General features: G+C 42.6%; 1 protein-coding gene across 3 annotated transcripts in view; it reads left to right on the top strand.

Moving 5' to 3' along the window:
- INPP4B (inositol polyphosphate-4-phosphatase type II B) overlaps positions 1–25,489 on the top strand; it is a 1,386,300-nt gene that overhangs the window by 494,170 nt on the left and 866,641 nt on the right. For all 3 annotated transcript variants that reach the window (XM_029598221.1, XM_029598061.1, XM_029598140.1), the window contains exon 2: positions 24,442–24,532. The gene's annotated coding sequence lies outside the window, so the exon portion shown is untranslated. The remainder of the gene's footprint in view (positions 1–24,441; positions 24,533–25,489) is intronic.

Raw genomic sequence — 25,489 nt, 5'->3', positions numbered from 1 at the left:
ATGCAAGGAAGAGAGATTCCGTTTTGTAGGAAACTGGGAAACCTTTTGGGGAAGGGGAAGTCTGGGCCCCACTTTAACCAGGGTGAAACCAGGCTGCTGGCACTAACCTTTAAAAAGGAGATAGAGCAGCTTTTAAATTAGAGCAAAAGGGAAAGCCGATAGTCGCTCAGCAGCACATGGGTTGGAGGGAGGTATCCTCAAAGGATACTAACGATGCATTAGAATTAGGGCATCCTGACAGTGAGGTTTCAATAGTAAGAAAAGTAATCCAAGTGCCTGTAATTAAAAACTCACCTGAGCTAAAAGTTTCCAATTTATCCCTATCAATTAAAAAGCAGAATGAAATACAAACAAAAAACACACTTTGAATTGTTTGTATGCTAATGCCAGAAGTCTAAGAAGTAAGATGGGAGAATTAGAATGTATAGCAGTGAGTAGTGACATAGACTTAATTGGCATCCCAGAGACATGGTGGAAGGAGGATAACCAATGGGACAGTACTATACCAGGGTACAAATTATATCGCAATGACAGAGAGGAGCATCTGGGAGATCGGGTGGCGCTTTATGTACAGGATGGTATAGATCCCAACAGGATAAAGATCCTGCATGAAACTGAATGCACAATCAAAACTTTTTGAGTAGAAATCCCTTGTGTGTTGGGGAAGAGTATAGTGATAGGAGTATACTGCCATTCACCTGACTAAGATGGTGAGATGGACAGTGAAATGCTAAGAGAAATTAGGGAAGCTAACCAAATTGGTAGTGCAGTAATAATGGGAGATTTCAATTACCCCAATATTGACTGGGTAAATGTAACATCAGGACATGCTAGAGAGATAAAGTTCCTGGATGGAATAAATGACATTTTTATGGAACAATTGGTTCTGGAACCGATGAGAGAGGGAACAATTTTAGATCTAATTCTCAGTGGAGCACAGGATTTGGTGAGAGAGGTAACGGTGGTGGGGCCGCTTGGCAATAGTGATCATAATATGATCAAATTTGAATTAATGACTGGAAGGGAGACAGTAAGTAAATCCATGGCTCTAGTGCTAAACTTTCAAAAGGGAAACTTTTATAAAATGAGAAAAATAGTTAGAAAAAAACGAAAGGAGCAGTTACAAAGTTAAAAAGTGTGCAAGAGGTGTGCACATTGTTCAAAAATACAATCCTAGATGCACAGTCCAGATGTATTCCACACATTAAGAAAGGTGGAAGGAAGGCAAAACGATTACTAGCATGATTAAAAGGTGAGGTGAAAGAGGCTATTTTAGCCAAAAGATCTTCATTCAAAAATTGGAAGAAGGATCCAACAGAAGAAAATAGGATAAAGCATAAGCGTTAGCAAGTTAAATGTAAGACATTGATAAGATAGGCTAAGAGAGAATTTGAAAAGAAGTTGGTCACAGAGGCAAAAACTCACAGTAAAAACTTTTTAAAATATATCCAAAGCAGAAAGCCTGCGAGGGAGTCAGTTGGACCATTAGATAATCAAGGGGTTAAAGGGGCACTTAGAGAAGATAAGGCCATCGTGGAAAGATTAAACGATTTCTTTGCTTCTGTGTTTACTGAAGAGGATGTTCAGGAGATACCCGTTCCAGAGAATATTTTCATGGGTAAAGATTCAGATGAACTGAACGAAATCACAGTGAACCTAGAAGATGTGGTAAGCCTGATTGACAAACTGAAGAGTAGTAAATCACCTGGACCAGATGGTATATACTGCAGAGTTCTAAAGGAACTCAAAATGAAATTTCAGATATATTAGTTAAAATTTGTATTCTGTCATTAAAATCATCCTTTGTACCTGAGGATTGGAGGGTGGCTAATGTAACTCCAATATTTAAAAAGAGCTCTATGGGCGTTCTGGGAAACTACAGACCAGTTAGCCTGAATCCAGTGCCAGGAAAAATAATGGAAAGTGTTCTAAAGATCAAAATCACAAAACATATAGAAAGACATGGTTTAATGGAACAAAGTCAACATGGCTTTACCCAAGGCAAGTCTTGCCTCACAAATCTGCTTCACTTTTTTGAAGGGATTAATAAACATTTAGATAAAGGTGAACTCATAGATGTAGTGTAATTGGATTTTCGGAAGGCATTTGACAAAGTTCCTCATGAGAGGCTTCTAAGAAAAGTAAAAAGTCATGGGATATGTGGCGATGTCTTTTCGTGGATTACAAACTGGTTAAAAGACAGGAAACAGAGAGTAGGATTTAAATGGGTAAATGTGAATCTGTTATTTATTCTTTTGGATAATAGAATGTCTAGGGGCCACTCCATGAAATTAGCATGAAGCACATTTAAAATTAATCGGAGAAAATTATTTTTTACTCAACGCACAATTAAACTCTGGAATTTGTTGCCAGAGGATGTGGCTAGTGCAGTTAGTGTACCTGGGTTTAAAAAAGGTTTGGATAAGTTCTTGGAGAAGTCCATTACCTGCTATTAATCAAGTAGACTTAGAAAATAGCCACTGCTATTACTAGCATCAGTAGGATGGGATAGACTTTGTTTTTGGGTACTTGCCAGGTTCTTATGGCCTGGATTGGTCACTGTTGGAAACAGGATGCTGGGCTTGATGGACCCTTGGCCTGACCCAGTATGGCAATTTCTTATGTTCTTATATGCACATAAAATTGCATTTAATGCACAGAACTGGCTGTTAGAAAGCATCCTGGGGTTCAGTGTGCATAAAAATACGTGCGTAATCCAGTTTTGCACGTGTTTTATACGAACAGAGGAGAGGTATTTTGAGGGTGAGAGAGGAGATGGAACCTGGGCACACTTTTTTATTTCAAAAGGAGGTGTAACCTCATGCAACTTACTGTCAGGCCTGCGCACTGTCAGTACAGTGCGTAACCTCATGCAACTGCTCACTGACAGTACAGGTGTAACCTCATGCAACTTACTGTCAGGCCTGCGCACTGTCAGTACAGTACGTAACCTCATGCAACTGCTCACTGACAGTACAGGTGTAACCTCATGCAACTTACTGTCAGGCCTGCGCACTGTCAGTACAGTGCGTAACCTCATGCAACTGCTCACTGACAGTACAGGTGTAACCTCATGCAACTTACTGTCAGGCCGGTGGAGCGCACTGTCAGTACAGTGCGCTCCACCGGCCCAGGTTTGGACGCGCGTTTTTTGACGCACTAGCTTTACCCCTTATACAGTAAAGGGTAATAGCGCGTCGAAAACGTGCGTCCAACCCCCCAAAACTAATAGCGCCCGCAACATGCTAATGCATGTTGATGGCCCTATTAGTTATTCCCGCGTAATACAGAAAGTAAAATGTGCAGCCAAGCATGTAAGCATGATCTAGGGCAAGAACCCAAAAATGTCTGCCCACACTTCTATCTCCTTAATGCCTTATTTGCATTCTCTCTGAAACACTTATGTGCCCTGGCTGCATAGGAATCACCCGCAGGAGAGTTAAATTAACAAACTGCCAGTCTTAGAAAGCTGCAAAACATGAGAAACTGCTGGCATACAAAGCCAACATGTGTCCAAATGAAATAAAATCTTTTCTCCATCTGTGCAGTCTTGATTCTGCATCCTTGGCTAACAGCTGTTCTCTCTCATGAAGGGATAGTTTTCTAGGGACATTAGTCACACATACAGTATTTGCCTTTCGCACACTATGCAGTTCTCAATCCCTACATTGTTTTCATGGCCTCAAAATCTTGCCACCCCCTTCCAGACAGGCCAGCAAGGCTATGGGCACGGGCCTGTGAAGCTCCATCTCTCTTCATACCCTGTCATCTCAGTAGTCATACTGTTACCGGGGGCGGGGGGGGGGGGGTGTTCTGTGATCCTACATTCCCCTCCTGTAGGCATCCTGCCGCCTGCTAAAACATAACCGTCAGACTTTTTGGCTGGCATAGACTACCTACGACAGAATGCCCTGAGCACCACTTGCTGTCATTGCTCAGAACAGGAATGCTTGTCAGTATTCATGGAGTTAACCAAGCCATATCTGGAGACCAAAAAATGTATTTATTTAAGTGACTGTTACCACTCACTCATCTTGCCCTTTCTTTAAAGCCTGGTGTTTTGAATCACCAAAGAACATGAGGTCTTTCAGCTGCACCTGTGCAACTCAGGTTGGTAAGGGTCCTTTAAATACTGTTGCTGTACAGGGTATACAAATGAAAGCATCTCATGCTCACGCGCATTTGCTGACTGAGATACAAGATGGCAGCCAGCACCAGGACTTCCAGCATGACCTCCATGTTCTTGCAGATGAAACTTATACTAGGGTGATAAGGCTTAGCCATCTTCCTTAAACATTATTGTTGCCTACCCTGTTTGGGGTATTTTACATATTGGGGCCCTCCCTTTCTTTTACCATTCCGTGTTTGGGTGTGGTTGAGTGTACTCATATATGGCCAAATTTTAATTCCCTGTGGGGCGGATTTTAAGAGCCCTGCTCGCGTAAATCCGCCCGGATTTACGTGAGCAGGGCTTGCGCGCCGGTGCGCCTATTTTACATAGGCCTGCCGGCGCGCGCAGAGCCCCGGGACTCACGTAAGTCCCGGGGTTTTCCGAGGGGGCGTGTCGGGGGCGGGGCCGATCGGCGCGGCGTTTTCGGGGCGGGCCCGGGGGCGTGGTTTCGGCCTGGGGCGGACCGGGGGCGTGGCCGTGCCCTCCGGAACCGCCCCCGGGTTGCGTCTAGGCGCGCCAGCGGCCCGCTGGCGTGCGGGGAAGTTACTTCTCCCTCTGGGAGGCGTAAATCCCCAACAAAGGTAGGGGGGGGGTTAGGTAGAGGAAGGGAGGGGAAGGTGAGGGGAGGGCGTTAGTGAATTCCCTCCGAGGCCGCTCCGATTTCGGAGCGGCCTCGGAGGGAACGGAGGTAGGCTGTGCGGCTCGGCGCGCGCCGGCTACACGAAATCAGTAGCCTTGCGCGCGCCGATCCAGGATTTTAGCAGATACGCGCGGCTCCGCGCGTATCTGCTAAAATCCAGCGTACTTTTGTTTGCGCCTGATGCGCCTACAAAAGTACGCGAGGGCGCCCTGTTTGAAAATCTACCCCCGTGTGCGTAAAAAACTGGGGTTACGAGCGTAGTAGGGCCTTGCAAGCGCTGCACGCATCTTCAAAGGGGCCCAGCCACGCTCGTAACCCCTATTATGCAGCAAAGTGCCAGGCCCAGATAAAGGGGCGGTCCAGGGGGCAGGGAATGGTGGGGCTGGAGGCGGCCGGTACAGCAGCCATTTGCTGCTGTGCCAGGGGAAGGGACTGCCAGCGTGCGTAAGATGATGCTGCTTCAATGGAGCAGTAAGCAACAAAATAAAAAACTAAAAGGTAGGAGAAAGGGTTTAGGGGGTGGGGAGGAGAGGTTAGGTAGGGGGTTAGGGAAGTTCCTTTCCAATCCACTTAATTGGTGCGGACTGGGAAGGCCGGGATGCGTCGCCGCGCGAAATTTGCAGATTTGCACACGCCGCACACACATACGCGTGTGGATTACAAAATCTGGCGCGCATGTGTGCGCGGCCCAACGATTCTATAACATGCGCGTGCCGGCGCGTCTATGTTGCGTGCCAGGAAGCACGTGCACATGGACGCGTACGCGCTTCTTTAAAAATCTACCCCATATTCTTTTCTAAACATGCTCTCGGATCCACTGCGAGATCTCCTGAGAGTCTGGATGAGACAGAAGGAGATTTGTTTGAAGCGGCGGTTTCGGTAGACCTCCCAACTTACCAGCAAAAGACCCCTGGAAGAGCTTGAGAGATTGGAGTTTTCTAGCTATTTGACGAATTCCTGACAAGAGGGCCAGTTTCCCTCTTTTTTGGCAGGGCTGCATTTTTTGATGGTGGTTGTTATCCCACAATAAGTCAACAGAGGGCATAAACTAATATTTTTGAAGACGTTTTGAACCAGGACTGGAAGCAGAGGGGTTTTGAACTTGTTTTCCCCTTCAGCGTATGCCAAGGGAAGAAGAGACTGGTCCCACCCTTTACAGGGAGGGTTTTTGTCTGGATACTGATTCAGAGAAAGGTAGAGGAGCTATAAAAACATGCACCTCAAGAGAGTGGTTTTGGAGTTATGGTTTTTGTGTTGCAGTCTTAGCCTGGATCTTATTTTTCAAGCCGAAGTAAATTTTGTTGAGCTGAACACCACATTTGACTCTTTGCTGTGTTTGGGGTGCCTGTTGCCTGAAGAGGACTCCTCTGTCAGTGAGTACCAGCTGATCTGCGATTGGGATTGAGATGAGAGCCTCACTGAGGCTGAGGGCTCTGGAGGTGTAGCCCTTCCTCCCCACCAGTGAACCCTGGTATCCCAGGAGCTATAAAGTGAGAAAGCAGTGAGCAGGAGGGGTCTGGGAGGATGGAGAAAAGCCCTGGGGACTATGTGCATCTATATGTATCTTTTCATGTGCTGTCTGGATGGCGGGCATGCTGTTCTGGCAGCTGCTGTATTCAGCTTTCTTATTTGTGTGTGTAAACTGGTCCATCTTTTCCCGAGTGCACATTCTCTATGTTGTACCTGCGCATAGGTACACTGTGGCATTCTTTCCTTTTTCTGCTTTGGAAAGACACATGCTCTTCCATATTCCCCGAGTTGTATCCGTCATGTCCCCTGTCTTTTTCTTTCTTGCTTACGTTTGCATTCTTTGTTCGTTTATTACTGTAAATGTTGTCTCGTGGTAGTTAAGTTTTTTTGTCTCGTATATTCTTGTATATTCAGAGCATGTGGAAGCCTCTCCAGTGTTCTGCAGACCAGGCCTGTCATCAGTGGATGCCCATTTTCCCCGGGGTTTGCTCTGGAGGTGAAGAGATGCTCCCTATTGGATGTGTAATTCTATGCGCTGCTTTCTTTTCTGCCTTGCCCTGCTGTCTGTATTGTCGGTGAATTAGCTTAGTGATTATTTTCTTTTCTCTCAGCCTTACTCAGAAATGCTTGTTTCGCCTCTTAGAGCATCTAAGGGAGGAGGAAGTACCCCGGGAAGCAGAAGTAGGAGTCTCACCCCTACCCCACCCAGAGGCTCTGGACGTGCAGCACCCTTTTTTCCATCTGACCTCCAGGATACAGAGAGTTGGCATGTGTGGATAGTGCAGTTGGTAGCAACTGTTACTACTGCTTTTCAAAAGACATAACAACATAAGATTTGCCATACTAGGTCAGACCAAAGGTCCATCAAGCTCAGTATCCTGTTTCCAACAGTGGCGAATCCAGGTCACAAATACCTGGCAGGATTCCAAAGAGTAAATAGATTCCAAGCTGATACAAAATTATTTAAAGTAGTTAAATCACAAGCAGACTGTGATACATTACAGGAGGATCTTGCAAGACTGGAAGATTGGGCATCCAAATGGCAGATGAAATTTAATGTGGACAAGTGCAAGGTGTTGCATATAGGGAAAAATAACCCTTGCTGTAGTTACACGATGTTAGGTTCCATATTAGGAGCTACCACCCAGGATAAAGATCTAGGCATCATAGTGGATGATACTTTGAAATCATCAGCTCAGTGTACTGCAGCAGTCAAAAAAGCAAACAGAATGTTAGGAATTATTAAGAAGGGAATGGCTAACAAAACGGAAAATGTCAAAATGCCTCTGATCGCTCCATGGTGAGACTGCACCTTGAATACTGTGTACAGTTCTGGTCACCACATCTCAAAAAAGATATAGTTGCGATGGAGAAGGTACAGAGAAGGGTGACCAAAATGATAAAGGGGATGCAACAGCTTCCCTATGAGGAAAGGCTGAAGAGGTTAAAGCTGTTCAGCTTGGAGAAGAGACGGCTGAGGGGGGATATGATAGAGGTGTTTAAAATCATGAGAGGTCTTGAATGAGTAGATGTAAATCAGTTATTTACACTTTCGGATAATAGAAGGACTAGGGGACACTCCATGAAGTTAGCAAGTAGCACATTTAAGCCTTACCGGAGAAAATTCTTTTTCATTCAACACACAATTAAGCTCTGGAATTTGTTGCCAGAGGATGTGGTTAGTGTAGTTAGTGTAGCTGGGTTTAAAAAAAATTTGGATAAGTTCTTGGAGGAGAAGTCCATTAACTGCTATTAATCAAGTTGACTTAGGGAATGGCCTCCGCTATTACTGGCATCAGTAGCATGGGATCATCTTAGTGTTTGGGTACTTGCCAGGTTCTTGTGGCCGGGTTTGGCCTCTGTTGGAAACAGGATGCTGGGCTTGGTGGACCTTGATCTGACCCAGTATGGCATATCTTATGTTCTTAAGGGGTAAAAGGGGCACTAAGGGAGGAAAAGGCCATAGCGGAGAGATTGAATGAATTCTTTGCTTCAGGATTTACTGAGGACGATGTAAGGCCATCATGCCAGAAATGATTTTTAAAAGTGATGATTTAGAGGAAATGAAACAAATCTCAGTGAACCTATATACTAGGGCAAAATGACAAACTAAAGAGAGGCAAATCACTGGGATCAGATGGTTTATATCCCAGAGTGCTGAAAGAACTGAAAAAAGAAATTGTAGACCTGCTATTGGTAATTTGTAAACTATCATTAAAATTGTCTATGGTACCTGAAGACTGGAGGGTTGCCAATATAACACCAATTTTTAAAAAGGGATCCAAGGGTGATCCAGAAAACTACAGAACAGTGAATCTGATATCTGTGCCAGGCAAAATGATAGAAACTATCATAAAGAACGCATGGCAGTGCAAACCACTGAACTACTGGGCCCCTTTTCACAATTCGGTTTAATAAATGAATAGTTACAGATCCCTGTTGTTTTGCCCCAATGACTTTACTATCATTTCTCTTGTTTTTCCTTCTCTTCCCTCTTCCCTTCCTTTTTTTTTCTTTTACTATAGTGTGAACAAGCAGTAAGCACTGTGCCCAAATATTGCAAGTGGCATTATAAATATCTGACTTGGCAAACGTGCATGCTTTCTAAATATTGTTTAATAGTGCACAGAAGATTGGTGAGCAAGCTATCCGGGATTTGGAAGAATAAGGAGGTGGTGCTTAAACTAATTCCTTTAGATCCAGGAGACCCAGGTTGAAATCCTGCTTCTGCCACTGAGGGCCCTTGGGCAAGTTTCTTTATCTTCCAGGTACCCATTACATTGTAAGCTCCCTGGGCAAAAGGACTCATCATTTCTGCATATAATTTGTTGTAAAACACTCTGGTTTAAGGTCAGCAGACCCTGCACTAAAGAAAGATGTTGCAAGGAGCCAACTATTGTTCTGCCCCCCTAGGGAGTAAATCTGTAATAAATAAGAATCAGCAAAGGCTGATTAAAGTATAGGTTGGGTCCTTAAAGGCAGGGCTTTAGGAAAGAGGGTGGCAGCTTCCAGCTGCCAGACAGCCTTCAATAAGGCAGCCCAAAAGGTCAGTCAGTGGGCTGCCTGTTAGGGAGAGTTGCCTGACTTTTACTGGAGGAAAAACTGCCTTCAAGCGAAGCTTCTGCTGCGAGGAGCAAGGACAGGAAGAGACAGAGAGCACAGCCAGAGGAATGTATGCTGGCCTGGCCTGCAGAAGTCCAAGGGTCATGGAACAGTGAATACTGGAGGAACAGTGAATACTGGAGGACCACAGAGCTCTCAGTTAAGTGTCATCGACACTGTACCTGAAAGCTGTGAATATGGAGTCCCTGCAAGAGGACAGGGCCAGGATCGTGCTAATAAGGTGGGATTTGTGTACAGTCCTGAGATAAGACTAGCACATCCTTAAGATAAAATTTTAAAAAGAGCGTGCGTGCGCCCATTAATGTGCATATTGGGCACGCGAGCAAAAATACGCTTAATTTTATATTGCGTGCATCATTTAAAATATCCCTACTGCACATATGTGTGCAGCCTTTATGTGCATATTCACACAAGTGAGAGAGAGAGAGAGAGAATCACACTCTTTATATATCCCACTGTAAGAGGGGTACTTTCAACTCAGGGTGGGTTTGGAGGGAGATAGGTTTACAAGGGACTACAGACCCTTGCACCCTAGGCAGACCAATGTAACACTGTTCCTCCACCCCCTTACAAAATCCATCCTAAGCTGAAAATGCCCCTCTTACAGAGGGATATATAGAGAGTGTCAGATTGTCTCTCTAACAGACAGGCCGATACGGTGGAGCGCACTGTTAACCCGCATTTGGACGCGCGTTTTCGACGCGCTATTACCCCTTCGCGTCCAACCCCCCCCCCCCCCCCCCCCCCCCCCCCCCCCATCGAGACTAATAGCACCCGCAACATGCAAATGCATGTTGATGGCCATATTAGTCATTCCCGCGCAATACAGTAAGTAAAATGTGCAGCCAAGCTACACATTTTACTTTAGGAAATTAGCGCCTACCCAAAGGTAGGCGTTAATTTCTGCCCGTGCCGGGGAAGTGCACAGAAAAGCAGTAAAAACTGCTTTTCTGTGCACCCTCCGACTTACTATCATGGCGATATTAAGTCGGAGGTCCAAAAAGTTAAAAAAAAATAAAAAATTAAAATCAGCCCGCGGCTCGCGGGTTGAAAACCGGACGCTCAATTTTGCCTGCATCCGGTTTCTGAACCCATGGCTGTCAGCGGGCTTGAGAACCGACGCCGGCAAAATTGAGCGTTAGCTGTCAAATCCGCTGACAGCTGCCGCTCCTGTCCAAAAAGAGGCGCTAGGGATGTGCTAGTGTCCCTAGCGCCTCTTTTTACCGCGGGCCCTAAATTAAATATTTTGTTTTACTGTATCGCGCACACAGGACACTGGAGAGTGGGTGGGCGCCCGCTCTCCCGTGAACTTTACTGTATCGGCCTGAGAGTCTCTTTCTCTCTCTCTAACTCTCCCCCCCAAGTGTTCAGGATCCCTCTGGACCAAAATGTCCAGACTTGCGCCTCATCAGTACAAGTAGTAAATTTACGCAGGTAACATGGCGTGCGTTGCCATGTTCAGCCTTGCAAAATTCAGGGGTGCGTTAAGTCTTGGCCCCACCCTGGAATGCCCATGCCCCGCCCCTTTTCTGCCTCCTTATTCTTGCCGCGTGCACATGTATGTACGCGTGTGCTTCCTGGCTTCTTAATATTTGTGCTGCAAGTGTGCAGCCCTCATACGCATGTATGGGGCCATTTTTGTGTGAGCAACGCTTTTAAAATCTACCTGTTAGCGAATGTTTAAATAAAAGTGCAAGCCAGCATGATATAATCTAGTGACTAAAGAAGAGTGTGCATTTTGCTGTACTTGACAGAGGAACCTGTTCCAGTGCGCTATATAAAGCCTGAAATAATAAGAAATTGGGTGACAAGTTATTTTTAATCAACAGGACTCAGAGAGTGAAGGCCAGTGGGGTCCACTCTGAGGAAGGGAGAGTGACCAACTGGGTGCCACTGGGATCATTGCTAGGTCTAGTCTTCTTCAGCGTCTTTTAAGTGACACTGTGGAAAGGCGGGAAGGGAAGGTGTGCCTGTTTGCAGAGATGTACAGTAAATATCTGCAACACAGCAGACACATCAGGATAAGATGACTGATGATTTTAAAAATTGAGACGAATGGTCAAGGGTTTGGGAAACGTGTTTTAATCCCCCCCCCCCTTAATAAAAGAGCAAAATTATGGCTAAGCATGGGTTTGAGGAAATATTGTTTAACACATCTGCAAAAGAATCTTGTGCTGCGTTAAATAAGGCAATACGAAATTTTAAGATAGGTAACGCGTTTGGATCCTTATTGAATAAGTGGCAATCATTTACAGACATACATCTTAACAAACAACAGATCTTAAAGAGAATGTAGCTTTATGAGAAACACAATATGTATATGCCTCAAACTTGGGCTTGTTAAGCACATTTAGTTTCATCTGATCATTGCATTAAATGTAACGGAAGTTGCTATGTTCACAATTTTTGGAGCTGTCCTCAGATTGTAACATCTGGGAAAGCTTTTAGTCTATAACTTACCCAGGTCAATGCACGTATGTTTGTTTGGGATCTTTGAAAAGCTGGGTCCTGGATTAAAAAAAGAGGAATACATTATTTTTGCAGAAAGCGTTTCTGCTGGCCAAAGAAGACAATCCCAACTTGTTGGACTGGGCCTGAGTATCCTATTTTTACTCAATGGAAAGTAAGACTCGATAGTCTTCAGAGTTTTGAATATTTAACTGCAAAAATGTTATTGGCAAGAAAATAAGAGCTCACTTTGGACATCTGGCATGAATAGTTACCAGCATTCTCTCCTCAAGCTAGAAAACTCCTAGCTTCTGTATCTATTGGAAAATTGGGTTTGCTTGTTAACTGAGTATAGCCACATACACAGGGCATCTTAGGTTGATCTGTTGCGGGGGAAAGGGGGGGTTTGGGATGGTGAGTAAAGGGATTTCTCTCATTGTTATTGTTTCTTGTTCTCCTCATTATTTGTTCATTGTGAAACTTAAGAAAGAAGAGAATGAAAAAAAGAGCAAAATTTCATGCAGAAATCTAAGGGCCAAATATAATTTTGGAAAGGAAGAACCAGCAGTCACCAAAGAGGCAAAAGACCTGGAGGTCATCCTCTTTGGTGACTTCAAAGTAGCCAGTCAAGGTGACAAAGCAGTTGGGAAAGCTAATAATATACATGGATGCATGAAGAGCATATCACTAATAGAAAGAAGTGCAATATTACCTCTGTACAAGACCTCTAATGAGCTCCCGCCTCAAATTCTGTATGCAGTTCTGGATCTCACGTTTCCAAAAGGTGGAGGCAATTCAGAGGAAGGTCACCAAAATGAGGAACCATGTGTGCTGGCTTAAGGTGTTAAAGATGTATTCTAAGAGAAATAGGAAAAATGTGATGGCAGAATTTAGTTAGCCTTTGGATGGAATCTAGAAACAGAGGCATTGCTAGGTACCATATATACCCGTATATAAGTCAATCTCATGGATAAGTCGAGGGCATTGTTTGGGCCACAAAAGTAAGAAAGTTGCCGTGTCCCGTGGATAAATCTAGAGTAAAACCTAGGGGGCTTATGACTATCCCCGGTGGTTCACTCCTTTCCTCCCTCCCACCCTCCCCCATGGCTATCCCCACTCATTTACTCTTTATCTCCCTCCCCCTGCCGATACCTCAACTCACCCGCTCATAGTAGAATGACTACTGGAGTTGCGGCTGCTCAGATGAACCTCCCTCCTCCCCCGCTGGGTCCCAGTGCCACGCTTTGAACCACGTGGTTCTAAGCATGCCAATCAAGCCCGGGCAGGGGAGGAGAGAGCACATCTGTACAGCTACAGCTTCTACGGTCCTGCTAGTAGCAAGTGAGTTCAGGGATTGTGAGGGAGGAGGAAGGAAAGGAGTGAACGAGCAGGGATAGTCACTGTGGAGGGAGGAAAGGAGTGAACGACTGGGGATAGTCATCTGAATAATTATGGGGGAGGGAGGAGGAGGAGGAAACTAGCATTGATCAGTGGATAAGGTGACCCTGTTTTTTAAGATTAATTTTAAGACTTATACACAAGAATGTATGGGTAATTAAAAGATCCAGAGCTCGGGCCAATAAGCCCTCCACCAAGAGATTTTTCTAATTAAACAATCTAATAGTCATTATCATCCTCCCCCATCCCCCTCAAGATAATCCTGTAAAGTCACCAGATTCAAATAGCAACAATCCTACACATGAAAAGACAGCCCTGCAAATATTACATTGGGCTCTAGAACACCAATACACATCCTATTGGAAAAAAACAGAACAAGCTGGGATGCTGCAGATCCCTACACAGAACCTGCACAATAGTAGAATACTTCACCTCAGTCACACACACAGATCACAGACAAGCCCTCTCCAAATACAGAATAAGGGAGCACAAATTAAAAATAGAAATATGCAGATATAAACTGAAATGGAAAGCCTGAGAAGTTAGACTCTACATGCAATGCAACACTGGGATAATAGAAACAGATATGAATGTTCTCCTATACTAAGCAACATACTGAGATATCAGAGATGCACAATCCCAAAACTGACATATTCCCATCACCAAATAGAAAATAATGGGGTAGATTTCAAAAGGTTGCGTGCAGACGTACATGTGCGTGCACTACACGGCGCGCGCACATGTACACCCGATTTAATAACATGCGCGTGCAGGCGCGTGCATGTTATAAAATCCTGGGTCGGTGCGCGCAAGGGGGTGCAAAATTGTGCACCTTGCGTGCGCCGAGCCATGCTGCCTTTCCCCATTCCCTTCTTCCTAGCCTGATCTTCCCCTAACCTTTCCCCCCCAGCCCTACTGTAACCCCCCCGACCTTTATTTAACGTTTTGTGCCTGCCAGCCGACTACTGGAGCATGATCCCCGGCACAGCAGCAAATATGGTCACTGTGCGTAAATCTGGAGGATTTACGTGCGTAACCTTTAAAAAATCTGGCCCAAAGTGATTTTTTTCTACTTTTGCTCTCTGGACATTTTATTTTTCTTTTTGCATTGGTCCCAATGTCTTTCCCACTTTCCTATCTTCTCCTATGTTTTTTCTAGGTTTTTCTGTATTTTTCAGTTCTTTTCTGTTATCTGTCTCTGTCATTAATCTTTCTTTTTCATCTCTCTTTTTTCATTTCACTTTTCTGCTTCTAACCATTCATAGTTGGATTTTACCCCTTTTTCTCCCCTGTTTCATTATCCAGTCCTCAATCTCCCTCTCGTCACCTTTCACCAACCTTTATCTTCCACCCCCCTTTCCAGATCATCTCCCTGCTCTCCACTCACTCTCCAGTCCTCCCATTCCTTCTTCTGTTATAACTCCTTCCTCAGCCTCTTTCCTCTTCTCTTTCACTCACTCTCTTGGCCCCCATTTCTACTCACCCCAGCTCTCTCAACTACTATACTCTGCCTCTCATCTCCACACTAATCCCAGCTCCTTATTTTGCACATCTTCTTCCCTGCCTCCAGGTGCTGTTTTCTGGTTCTCACACCCTATACAGCCTCCCATTACCACTCTTTCACTTCCTCTCCAATCCCTTTTCCACCGTTTCTTACTTCATTCACCGAGCTATCTTCTCCCATCCCTCCAGGCCCTTTACTCACACCATTTAGTTCCCTCCCTTCTCCTAGCCATCTCAGCTTGGGGCCAGTGGTGGCCTCCACCTTTCACTTTTTCCTAATAGGGAAAAGGAAGGAACTTCAGAAAGGTTCCAGGTCAGCAACAAAAGTTGCAGGTTGACAACCTGGCAGAAAATCACATTGCTTCTAGCCCATCTAACACCCCCACTCATTTCCCCACCCAAATGCTGAATTTCTGTCCCCCTATCCCCAATGTCTCCACAGCCCCATTCTCCCCACCCAATCTTTGTCCCCACTCTCCCTCCATTCTCTGAGTCCTGCTTTACTTCTAGTTCCAAAGTCCTCACTCTTCTTCCAGTCACTGAATATGTGCTTTCCTCACCCAGTCCCAAGTCACCCACCATCCAATATGGGAGTCTCTGCTTCCTCAGCATTCGGGCAGGTCAATCCCCATGAGTGGGGCACTCCATGAAGTTAGCATGGGGCACATTTAAAACTAATTGGAGAAAGTTCTTTTTTACTCAACGCACAATTAAACTCTGGAATTTGTTACCAGAGGATGTGGTCAGTGCAGTTAGTATAGCTGTGTTTAAAAAAGGATTGGATAAGTTCTTGGAGGAGAAATCCATTACCTGCTATTAAGTTCACTTAGAGAATAGCCACTGCCATTAGCAATGGTAACATGGAATAGACTTAGTTTTTGGGTACTTGCCAGGTTCTTATAGACTGGATTGGCCACTGTTGGAAACGGGATGCTGGGCTTGATGGACCCTTGATCTGACCCAGTATGGCATTTTCTTATGTTCTTAAGTGAGTTATGTACCTCTACCAGCAGATGGAGACAGAGCAAAAGCTGAAGTCATGACCATATAGTCCTGCTCCAATATCAGCCTGCCAGTATTCTCCGTCTCCAGCAGATGGTGGAGATTGCCTTTTCCTGAATGGTGACTCCTAATGTGGAACCTTGCATTGTGTACCTATAATTTGAGTTACTCTTCCCTAAGTTCATCACTTTACATTTGTCCACATTAAATTTCATTTGCCATTTGCATGCCCTACCTCCCAGTTTTGCAGTGTCTTCTTGTAGTTTCTCACAATCCTCTTATGATTTAACAACTTTGAATAATTTTGTTTCTTCAGAAAATGTGATCACCTCACTTGTTGCTCCCATTTCCAGGTCATTTATAAATATATTAAAAAACAGTGGTACAAGAACAAATAGAAACATAGAAGTGACGGTAGAAGAAGACCAAACGGCCCATCCAGTCTGCCCAGCAAGCTTTCACACCTATTTGTTTTCATACTTATCTGTTATTCTTGGCCCATATAAGTAACTTTTTGGTTCTAATTCCCTTCCACCCCCTCCATTGATGTAGAGAGCAGTGCTGGAGCTGCATCTAAGTGAAGTATCTAGCTAATTGGTTTGGAGTAGTAACCACCATAATAAGCAAGCTACTCCCATGCTTGTTTACCCTGCCTGTGCAATTCAGTCCTTGTTGGTTTTCTGAATATAAATCCTCTTTACTTCATTCTCCCCTGCCGTTGAAGCAGTGAGCTGCGCTGGATATGTATTCCAAGTGAAGTATCAGGCTTATTTGGTTTGGGGTAGTAACCACCGTAACAAGCAAGCTACTCCCCTGCTTTTTTGTGGATGCAAATCCTTTTTTCCACATTTCCTTTTGCCGTTGAAGCATAGAGCAATGTTGGAGTCGCATTAACTGTGTGTATGTTTATTGAATAAGGATATTAATCTCCAGGTAGTAGCCGTCATTCCCGCAAGCAAGCCACCTCCATGGCTCTTCTCTTCATTCACATCCTCTAGACTTTATGGATCCACAGTGTTTATCCAACACCCCTTTGAAATCCTTCACAGTTTTGGTCTTCACCACTTCCTCTGGAAGGGCGTTCCAGGCATCCACCACCCTCTCCGTGAAGAAATACTTCCTGACATTGGTTCTGAATCTTCCTCTCTGGAGTTTTAAATCGTGACCCCTGGTTCTGCTGATTTTTTTGCAACGGAAAAGGTTTGTCGTTGTCTTTGGATCATTAAAACCTTTTAAGTATCTGAAAGTCTGTATCATATCACCCCTGCTCCTCCTTTCCTCCAGGGTGTACATATTTAGATTCTTCAATCTCTCTTCATAAGTCATTTGATGAAGCCCCTCCACCTTTTTGGTCCCTGGAGAACTCCAGGTAGTGCAATAAGATTTAACATGGGCATAGTAAATAATGTCTCAGATAGTGTGCTCACACTATTATTGTGAATAAAAGCCAAAAATGCATAGGCTGAAATAGGATGACCAAGTTACTTACTGACCTAAAGTTAAATAGCATTATCACACTAAACTGAACATGTACAGTCGCTTTTCCTTTTGGTTCCTCCTTCTAAAGAGTATGCAAGTAAACCTGGCAGATGTAGTTTGTTTGTCGATACTGAGGGGAGATGTGAGATAGCTACTAGAACTAGACTCCAAGAGAAGAGACGAAAGAACAGAGCTCCAGGAGGGTGAAAAACTGACACAAGTGGGTGTCAGTTATCTTCTATGTCACTAAGGGGCAGATTTTAAAAGCCCTATGCGCGCCGAGCCCAGTTTGCATAGGCCCAGCAATGCGCGCATGTCTCTGGGCTTGAAAAAAGGGGTGGAGTGGGGGCGTGGCCAGAGGCTTTTGTAGGGCTGTTAGGCTGGCATTCGGCCTGTGCAAGCAACCTACGCCTGCCCAGAGGCAGGCACAACTTGTAAAATAAAGGTTAGGGAGGGTTTTAGGTAGGGCTGGGGGGAAAGTTAGGTAGGGAAAGGGAGGTGAAGGTGGGGGGGGTGGAAAGAAAGTTCTCTTCGAGGCCACTCCAATTTCGGACTGGCCTCGGAGGGAACGGGGAAAGCCATCGGGGCTCCCCTAGGGCTCGGCGCACGCAAGATGCACTAGTGTGCACTAGAGTGCACCCCCTTGCGCGCACCGACCCCAGATTTTATAACATGCGCGCGGCTGCACGCACATGTTATAAAATCGGGCGTACATTTGTGTGCACCGGGTTGCACACAAATGTACGTATGCCCGCGCGTACGTTTTAAAATCCGGCCCTAAGAGTCTTGAAAAGTGGTGTGAACAGATATGGATGGGGACAGAAGGGAGCATAGAAGGGGAGACCAGGAATTCAGGAAGAATTGAATATCAAATCTGATGTTAATGCATGCATTATTTAGACAGAATTCAGTGGTCCTGATTCAGAAGGGTACTGGCATCTGACTATCCCAACCCCTCTGTGATCACTCTATATAGTACAGGCACTGCAATGGCTAGACTACACAGTCTGCTAGGGCCTCAAAACTCAAAGAAAATAATTTTGAATTCAAACAAAAATAATTTGTGAGTCCATAGAACCTTTTGTGGCTTAGCCAGTCTTATGGCCTCAAACCTCTATATACCTACAGTGTTCTTTGGCTGCCCTAACAATGTCAATAACAGAAAACAAAATGTCTTCTCTCGTAACCTATTGTTAGGAAGTACATTTTTGCCTTGTGTAAATACAAGCAGATTTATTTTTGATTGGGCAAGTAAGTGTTGTTAGAATTCCAGAAGAAATATATGTTGGCTCTGTTTTGTTTTAAAGAGAAGTGTGGCCATATATATTCATCCTGTAGAGCCTATGGATACAGTTTTATAGCATCATATCCTATACATGCCCTTCGTTTTTTAGTCCCTGTGTTTACAGTATGGATGTTGTAACTGAGCTCTTTCAATAGCATGCACATTAGCAAGTTAACTCTTGGTTTGTAGCAGGTGTTAAATTTCAACTTATTAGTCCAAATGCCTCACTATATACCACCTCTTTATGTTTTATATGTTTTTTCTGTACTTTGCTTGATGTATTATTTTATCTATATTTTATTGTATCCTGCCCCCAAACTTTGGAGCGAGTGAGTGGCAAATATTTTAAAATAAAATTAAAATAATAAATAAATATCAAGCTGTTAACAAGTGCTCACTAAGTAATGTGGGAAGAGCTTACAATGCTATTTACTTTGCACATGCCAAAGCCTCATTTCCATATAGTGTTCCTTATTAACATACACAGACATGCTAATTTTAGCATTTCATGCTAATATCTTTCTGGACCACTTTCAACATGTATGATAAGTCATTGTTGCCTAGCACTCTATATTTAGCATGCATAGGAAAGCCTTAACCTGTACGTTAAAGTTTATTGCATAGACACCTTAGAATAAATTCCATTATCTAAACTGTCAGATGGTTATTGTCTTAGATATAAAAAAGCATTTAACATAGCCAGTTTGCCATGAGCGTAAAGTTTTCTTTTTAGCTTGATTAACTTAACATTACCAATAAGTCAAAAAAGGATACAAACATATTAGAGGGTATAATATCTATATAATAACACATATACTATATCTACACCATAAAACTTAAAAGAATCATAAAATGTTATAGTTTTCAAGTATAATGATTGAAAGCAATCCAGTCATCAATAGTGATACTATTTATTATATCTATCCAAACTTGCACAATCTGCCTTCTTTCATCAATAAAAAAACTGTCCAAATACTAAGCCATTTACAGCATACTTTTATAGATATATCTTATTCAAACTATAGAAGAACAAGTAGATATATTTTTTCTTTATCTATATGACTCAGAGTTTTGGGATAAAACCTATTTCACAGGTGCTACTATCCTTAACTTTGGTGGCGACTTGCCTCACCATTCAGTATCACCTACCACAGGTACTCCACACTGTCCCAAGTCTGGTGTCAGACCAAGAGAACAAGACAGATAGCTCTTTATGGTTGGTTCCAGTGGGCTGGGTCCTTAGGCATAGGTTAGGTTGATTATAAATTTGAAATTTGATGGATAGGAGTTAGTTCACTGCTGCCCAGTCTTTTCCTAGTTGCCTGGAATCTGTATTTTGCTTATTATGGTCAAGATAAAGAGGAAGACTTGCACCTTTCCATTTGAAATGTTGAGGGCCCTGGTCTCCGGACGCATTGATTATTTTGTTGGCCATAGCCAGGAGCAACCAGAAAGCTCCAGAGCTGGGCCGCTTACAGAAGCAACAGGGGAAGATCTACTGTCATCCTTTTTGGCCCTGAGTACTTCGCTAAGCCTGGAAGAGAGGAGGATGCCATCAATTTCAGAGCATGAAAATCTTGGAGTCCTCTGAAGACAGTGACCTCCAGAAGATGATGTCATCATGGCTGAGAGCTCACTTGGCTTGCAGCAGGAAGGCTGTTTTTTGGCATCTCCTGGGGACAGAGGGACTCAGCTTTTGAAAGCAGACCTCAAGTTCATGCCACTCTTTATATGGTAGCCAAATGTTTTCAAATCTTGACAAGTTGTTATTCTTGATCGCAGTCAGCTTCTCCAGATAGTAAATAGTCCTTAGACATTGTTCTACGATCAGTAACTTGGAGAGGAAGGAGCCTTCCAACAAATGGCCAGGGCACACCTAGCTACAAGTATAATTTGTGTTATCAATAGATGCAACTTCTTAGCAATTTTAAAAGTCGGTGGGCCTAAGAGAAAAACTTTACGTTCCTTGGGAACAGCAACATTAATGATATCCTGAGTCCATTGTAGAATCAAATTCCAATACTTCTAGACTAAAGTTCATTCCCACCAAATAAGATACAAGGTCCCCACCCCACCACATAAATTCCAATATTCAGCCTTAACATTTGGATAAATTTTAATAAGACGATCTGGCATGAGGTACCATCTAAGCAACAACTTATATCCATTTTCGAGTAGCAAGAAGGAAATTTAAATTTTTTTTAATGGACAAAAAAACAAAAGTCTCAAGAATTTTCATCTAAGGGTCCTCCCAGATCTTTTTCCCAGGCCTCTAAGTGTTTAGGTTTGCTCTTCAAATCTCCAAGCAAGCTTAGAAATTATCCCATGAACACGATGTGCTTTAACACAATACCCTTCAAATCTCGATTTCCCATCTGAAAGCCGTTGTGATAGTCATATTTGTTTTAAAATGCGTTAACCTCAGGTAAGGGATATTTCACCAAAGCTAATCAACCCTTGAGGATGCTACTGTGAGAGGTGAGGAGATTGTTGGGAGACCAGCTGGAGATCAGCAGTGATTGAGATCCTCCCTCCTCCTTTATCAGGCCTATGGCATCATCTAAGGGGGCCTGTGAGAGCTCAAAAGTGGGGTGCCAAAGCCACATACCTAAAGGGCGCACCCCTTAGAGAGGTTTTCCATTCTTCTTTCTCTTTTTATTGCCATCATTGTATATGGGGAAGAAACGTGAAGGGAAAACTCCAGCATTGTTGTCATCTATATTAGGTCCAATGGATCAACATGTGATCCACTCATTTACCCAAACACACTCTAGGGCACTGCAGGGGAGGGCTCTTATGTATCTGGAGCTTCCCTTAGCCCCAATTTTAATTTCCCACCTTTACAAACACAAATACCAGGAGATGTGCTGGTACCACCCCAAGCTGGAGAAGGAAGTCCAGTCAACTCCTCTACTCCCAACCACCTACCGAGCTTTTTCTGAATACTATGGAGAGCCTGGTTATAATATCTCTAGGAGATGCCAACTTATCTCAGGAACTGAATAATGAGGTAAGAAGGGCTAATATTCTTAGGGATTTATTTTTTTTTTTTTGTGGAAACTTCAGTTCCTAATAATATTTATCTAGATCTGAGAAATCCTTGTTTCAGCTAAATGAGTGGGTGGACAAATTATCTGAGAACTTCCACTTAAAATATCAAGAATTTGACTTGAGACTGGGTGTTGTAAAAAAAGAATTATCTAAATTTAAATTGTTGGTAGCTGCTGAACAAGCTTTGAGACCTGATCTTATGAAGGATAATTTGGCTACTTCTAATGGTCTAGAAAAGATTGAGAATACATATCATGGGAAAAATCTTCGGTTTTTGAACTTTCCACTGAATCGATTACTTTCACCTTTCAAAACGATAAAAAAATATATTAATGGGAATATTTGGGATATACAGATGATAAAATTCCTTTGATTTCTAATATATATTATCTGCCAAGAAATGATAAGGAAAGGTTATTTCATAAATATTTTTCTTGCAAACACTTTCAGTTTTGTAGTCAAAAAATTAAAATGTTTCCTGAAATTTCGGTTGCTACTCAAGCTAAAAGGAGGCAATTCCTATCATTAAAACAGAGTCTTGGCAGTAGGTGTGACAGTTTTCTTTAAGTACCCTTGTAAATGCCTGGTATCTTATCAACATAATACGTTTGTTTTCCTTGATCCAGATCACCTAGTAAGGTTGATATTGGGTTTAAACATGAGATATTTAAAGCATAATGCATAATGACATATTTTTCCTCTTTCCCTCTTCTTTAGATTTCTTTATTTTATTAAAAGTTGTTCTTTTGTATGGTGCATCCCCTTTGTTAATGTGGACTAGTGTATGTAATGTTTGATTTATCATGCCTAAGATTTGTTTTGCCTTATGTTTATTGTTATAATATATTACATTTTGCTTTATTGATTATCTTTATGTTAAGTTTTAAATGCTAATAAAGATTAAATTACAAAAACAGCTAATTAACCCTTGACTGTCCCAAATCTGACCTAGCTGTGAAATTCCCAAACCTTAATGTTTAAAGTCTCTAGAAATTAAACGTGGCAGAAATATTGTATTAAATCTGATGGGCGAACAGTAGAAAATAATTCCGGACCCCTAAAAAAGTCTATTTCCACCTGTCCTGTAATTTCATAGTACAACATGTATGGGCAGATGAAAGTTACCTAACAGGACGGGAACTCTTAGGAAGCCACATCAAACCCCTGAGGGGGATTGTGCCAACTATGGTTTGTTCTATTTGAACCCCTTGCTTCATATCCTGCTTCTGATACCAATTCAAAATGGCTCGGAACTGAGATGCCCCCCCCCCCCCCAGATATTCTTGATTGATAAAGCACTGAGGCAGCCACCCTTGGTGGTCTACGTTTCCATATGAAGGCAAATATTTTTTTCAGAGGCATTTAAGGAAATTATCAGAAAATATGATCAGCAAGGTCTGAAATAAATAGCACAGTGGGAGAAGTTCTGCCCGCCCAAAATAGGTTGTGATGTTCCCATTGTTCTAATAGTAGAAAATAAAGGTGCAAAATTAAAATGGAGCAACTTCTCCATTGCAGAACTTATAAAAACCCCTCAATATTCCAAATGATCCCTGGCCCATTTAAATGGGAACTCTGACATTAGATGTGCAGTTAAGCAATCAGGAACATAAATATTCAGTATCTCCAATGTGTCCATATTCACCCGAAACCTAGAGATTTTCCTAAACCTCTCCATCTCCAAAATCATAGCCCTTAAGGACGACTTGGGATTAGTTATAATGAACATAAGATCTGCAAATATAATTCTCCATCCCCAATAAGATGCCACCAATTTCCTTATTTTGCCAAACTGCAAAAGATTCCATTCCCAGCACAAATAAGAGGAGAGATAAGGGGTATCCCTGCCTGGTATCCCTTCAGACACAAAAATTATCTGAATAACCCCCATTAATTTTGATGCAAATTTCCAGCTAATCGTACAGTTTCTGAATCCAAGTAAGAACGTTATTCACAAGATTTAATTTTTCCAAAACCTTGAACAGATATTGCCAGTGAGCGCTAGCAAAAGCTTTCTCTGCATCCACAGCAACAAAAAAAAGGGCTGGGGAATTGTCTCATTTGGCCCACCAGGACAGATTTAGAAGTCTCTGAACATTATCAGCTGCCAATCGACTTGGTATAAAGCCTGATTGTGTACCAACAAAGGCAAGAACCGACTAATCCGCTCCACAAGAATTTTGGCCAAAATTTTAAGATCTAAATTTTAAAGAGCCACAGAGTATATGATCCTTACCATAATAGTAGCCAAATTGGAGGAAACAGTTAACTCACCCTTCTGAAGCAGACGATTAAACATGCAAGCTAAGGAACCCACCAGGTTACTATGAAATTTCTTGTAGAATTTGGCTGAGAAACCGTCCAACCTAGTAGCCTTACCAGGCTTCAAAGTCTTTACTATCTGGGAAACTTCCATTTCCATAATTTCCTTGTTTAAATATTGTTGCATTTCATTAGGACTGAATGGCAGAGAAATCCCAGTTAGATATTCCACTATATCCCCCTGTTTTATAGAAGAGTATTCGTCATAGAGTTCCTCATAATACTGAATGAATCTTTCCTGAATCTGAATAGAATCAATAACACAATACCCCTCTCACGATCTTTGATTTTTCAGGATATATTTTTGATAGATTTTTCTTTAATTTCTGGGCCAAAATTTTGCTAGGTTTATTACCATATTAAAAAAAAAAGTTGTTGAGTAATATCTAGTTGATATGAAATGTCCTCTGTGTACAGTACTCGTAGTTTATCTCTATATTTATCTAGTTCTAACAAAATCTTTGGATTAAGTAGATTTATGCAATTGCTCCAAATGACTAATGGACTGAGCCAACTCCATCTTAATTTTCTCCCTCTGTTTCTTTTTAGATGCCGAAAAGGATATCAGCTTCCCCCTTGAGGACAGCCTTCATCCAATCCCAGAGGACTATTGGAGATATTTCATGAATGTCATTAAACTGTAAATATTCTAAAATATCATCCTCAACTTGTTGGCAGACCTCATCATTATTTAATAACCTATCATTAATTTTCCAAAACAGTTTGCCTTTGTTTCCATTCATTATTGATAAATCTATCCAGAGACGAGCATTATCTGACCAAGCAATAGATCCAATTTCTCTTTCAATACCTTATGGGCTAAAGCTTTATCCAATAGGAAAAAGTCAATTCCGATGTCGGTGACATGGGGCTGGGAACAGAATGTAAAATCCCGATCCTTAGGCTGTAAAATTCTCCACATATCAATCAAATTCCAGGACTCCAAAAGCCTGGTAAGCTGCAATCTAAGAACTTTGGAAACCAGGCCCCATCTAGTCAAGTTATCAAGAGGGGGAAATCTAGTTATATTGAAACCAGATTATCCTCCACACCTTCCAGTAACAACGCCTGCAGCAATTTATAAAAGGATCCCTGGTTCAAATTAGGCATACACATTAACAAAAGTAAAATCTTTTGAGTAAAGTGTCACAGTCAACAAAATATATCGACCCTCATCGTCTCTTTGGACCGCTTTCATGGTAACATTAAAATCCCTGGAAAATGTTGAGGTCGATATTCAGCCATGGAGAGGCTAGTTAAATCAATCAGATATAGCTATCCAGCTAACTTAATGGGGATATTCAGCGGCATGGCACATACAACTTTAAATATAGCTTTACAGTTATCCGTCTAAATGGCTTTTAAATATAGATCTCAGCTTGCCTTCCCCTCCATATCTGTTAGCCTTAGTGCTAGAGGACAAATATACAGATGGAAAAAATCTACCGACCAACAACTGCTCATCTCTTTTCCTCCGATGTGTCTCCTGAGTAAAAAAAAAGTGACCTGCAAACGAGAGGCTTTTTTTAAAACAGAAATTGCCTCTTGTAGGGAGAAATTAAACTCTTCACATAAAGGGAAACAATACATATAGTTG

The sequence above is a fragment of the Rhinatrema bivittatum genome, chromosome 1, assembly GCF_901001135.1.
Source record: "Rhinatrema bivittatum chromosome 1, aRhiBiv1.1, whole genome shotgun sequence".
Lineage (NCBI taxonomy): Eukaryota > Metazoa > Chordata > Amphibia > Gymnophiona > Rhinatrematidae > Rhinatrema > Rhinatrema bivittatum.
This window is presented reverse-complemented; position numbering and strand designations above follow the sequence as displayed.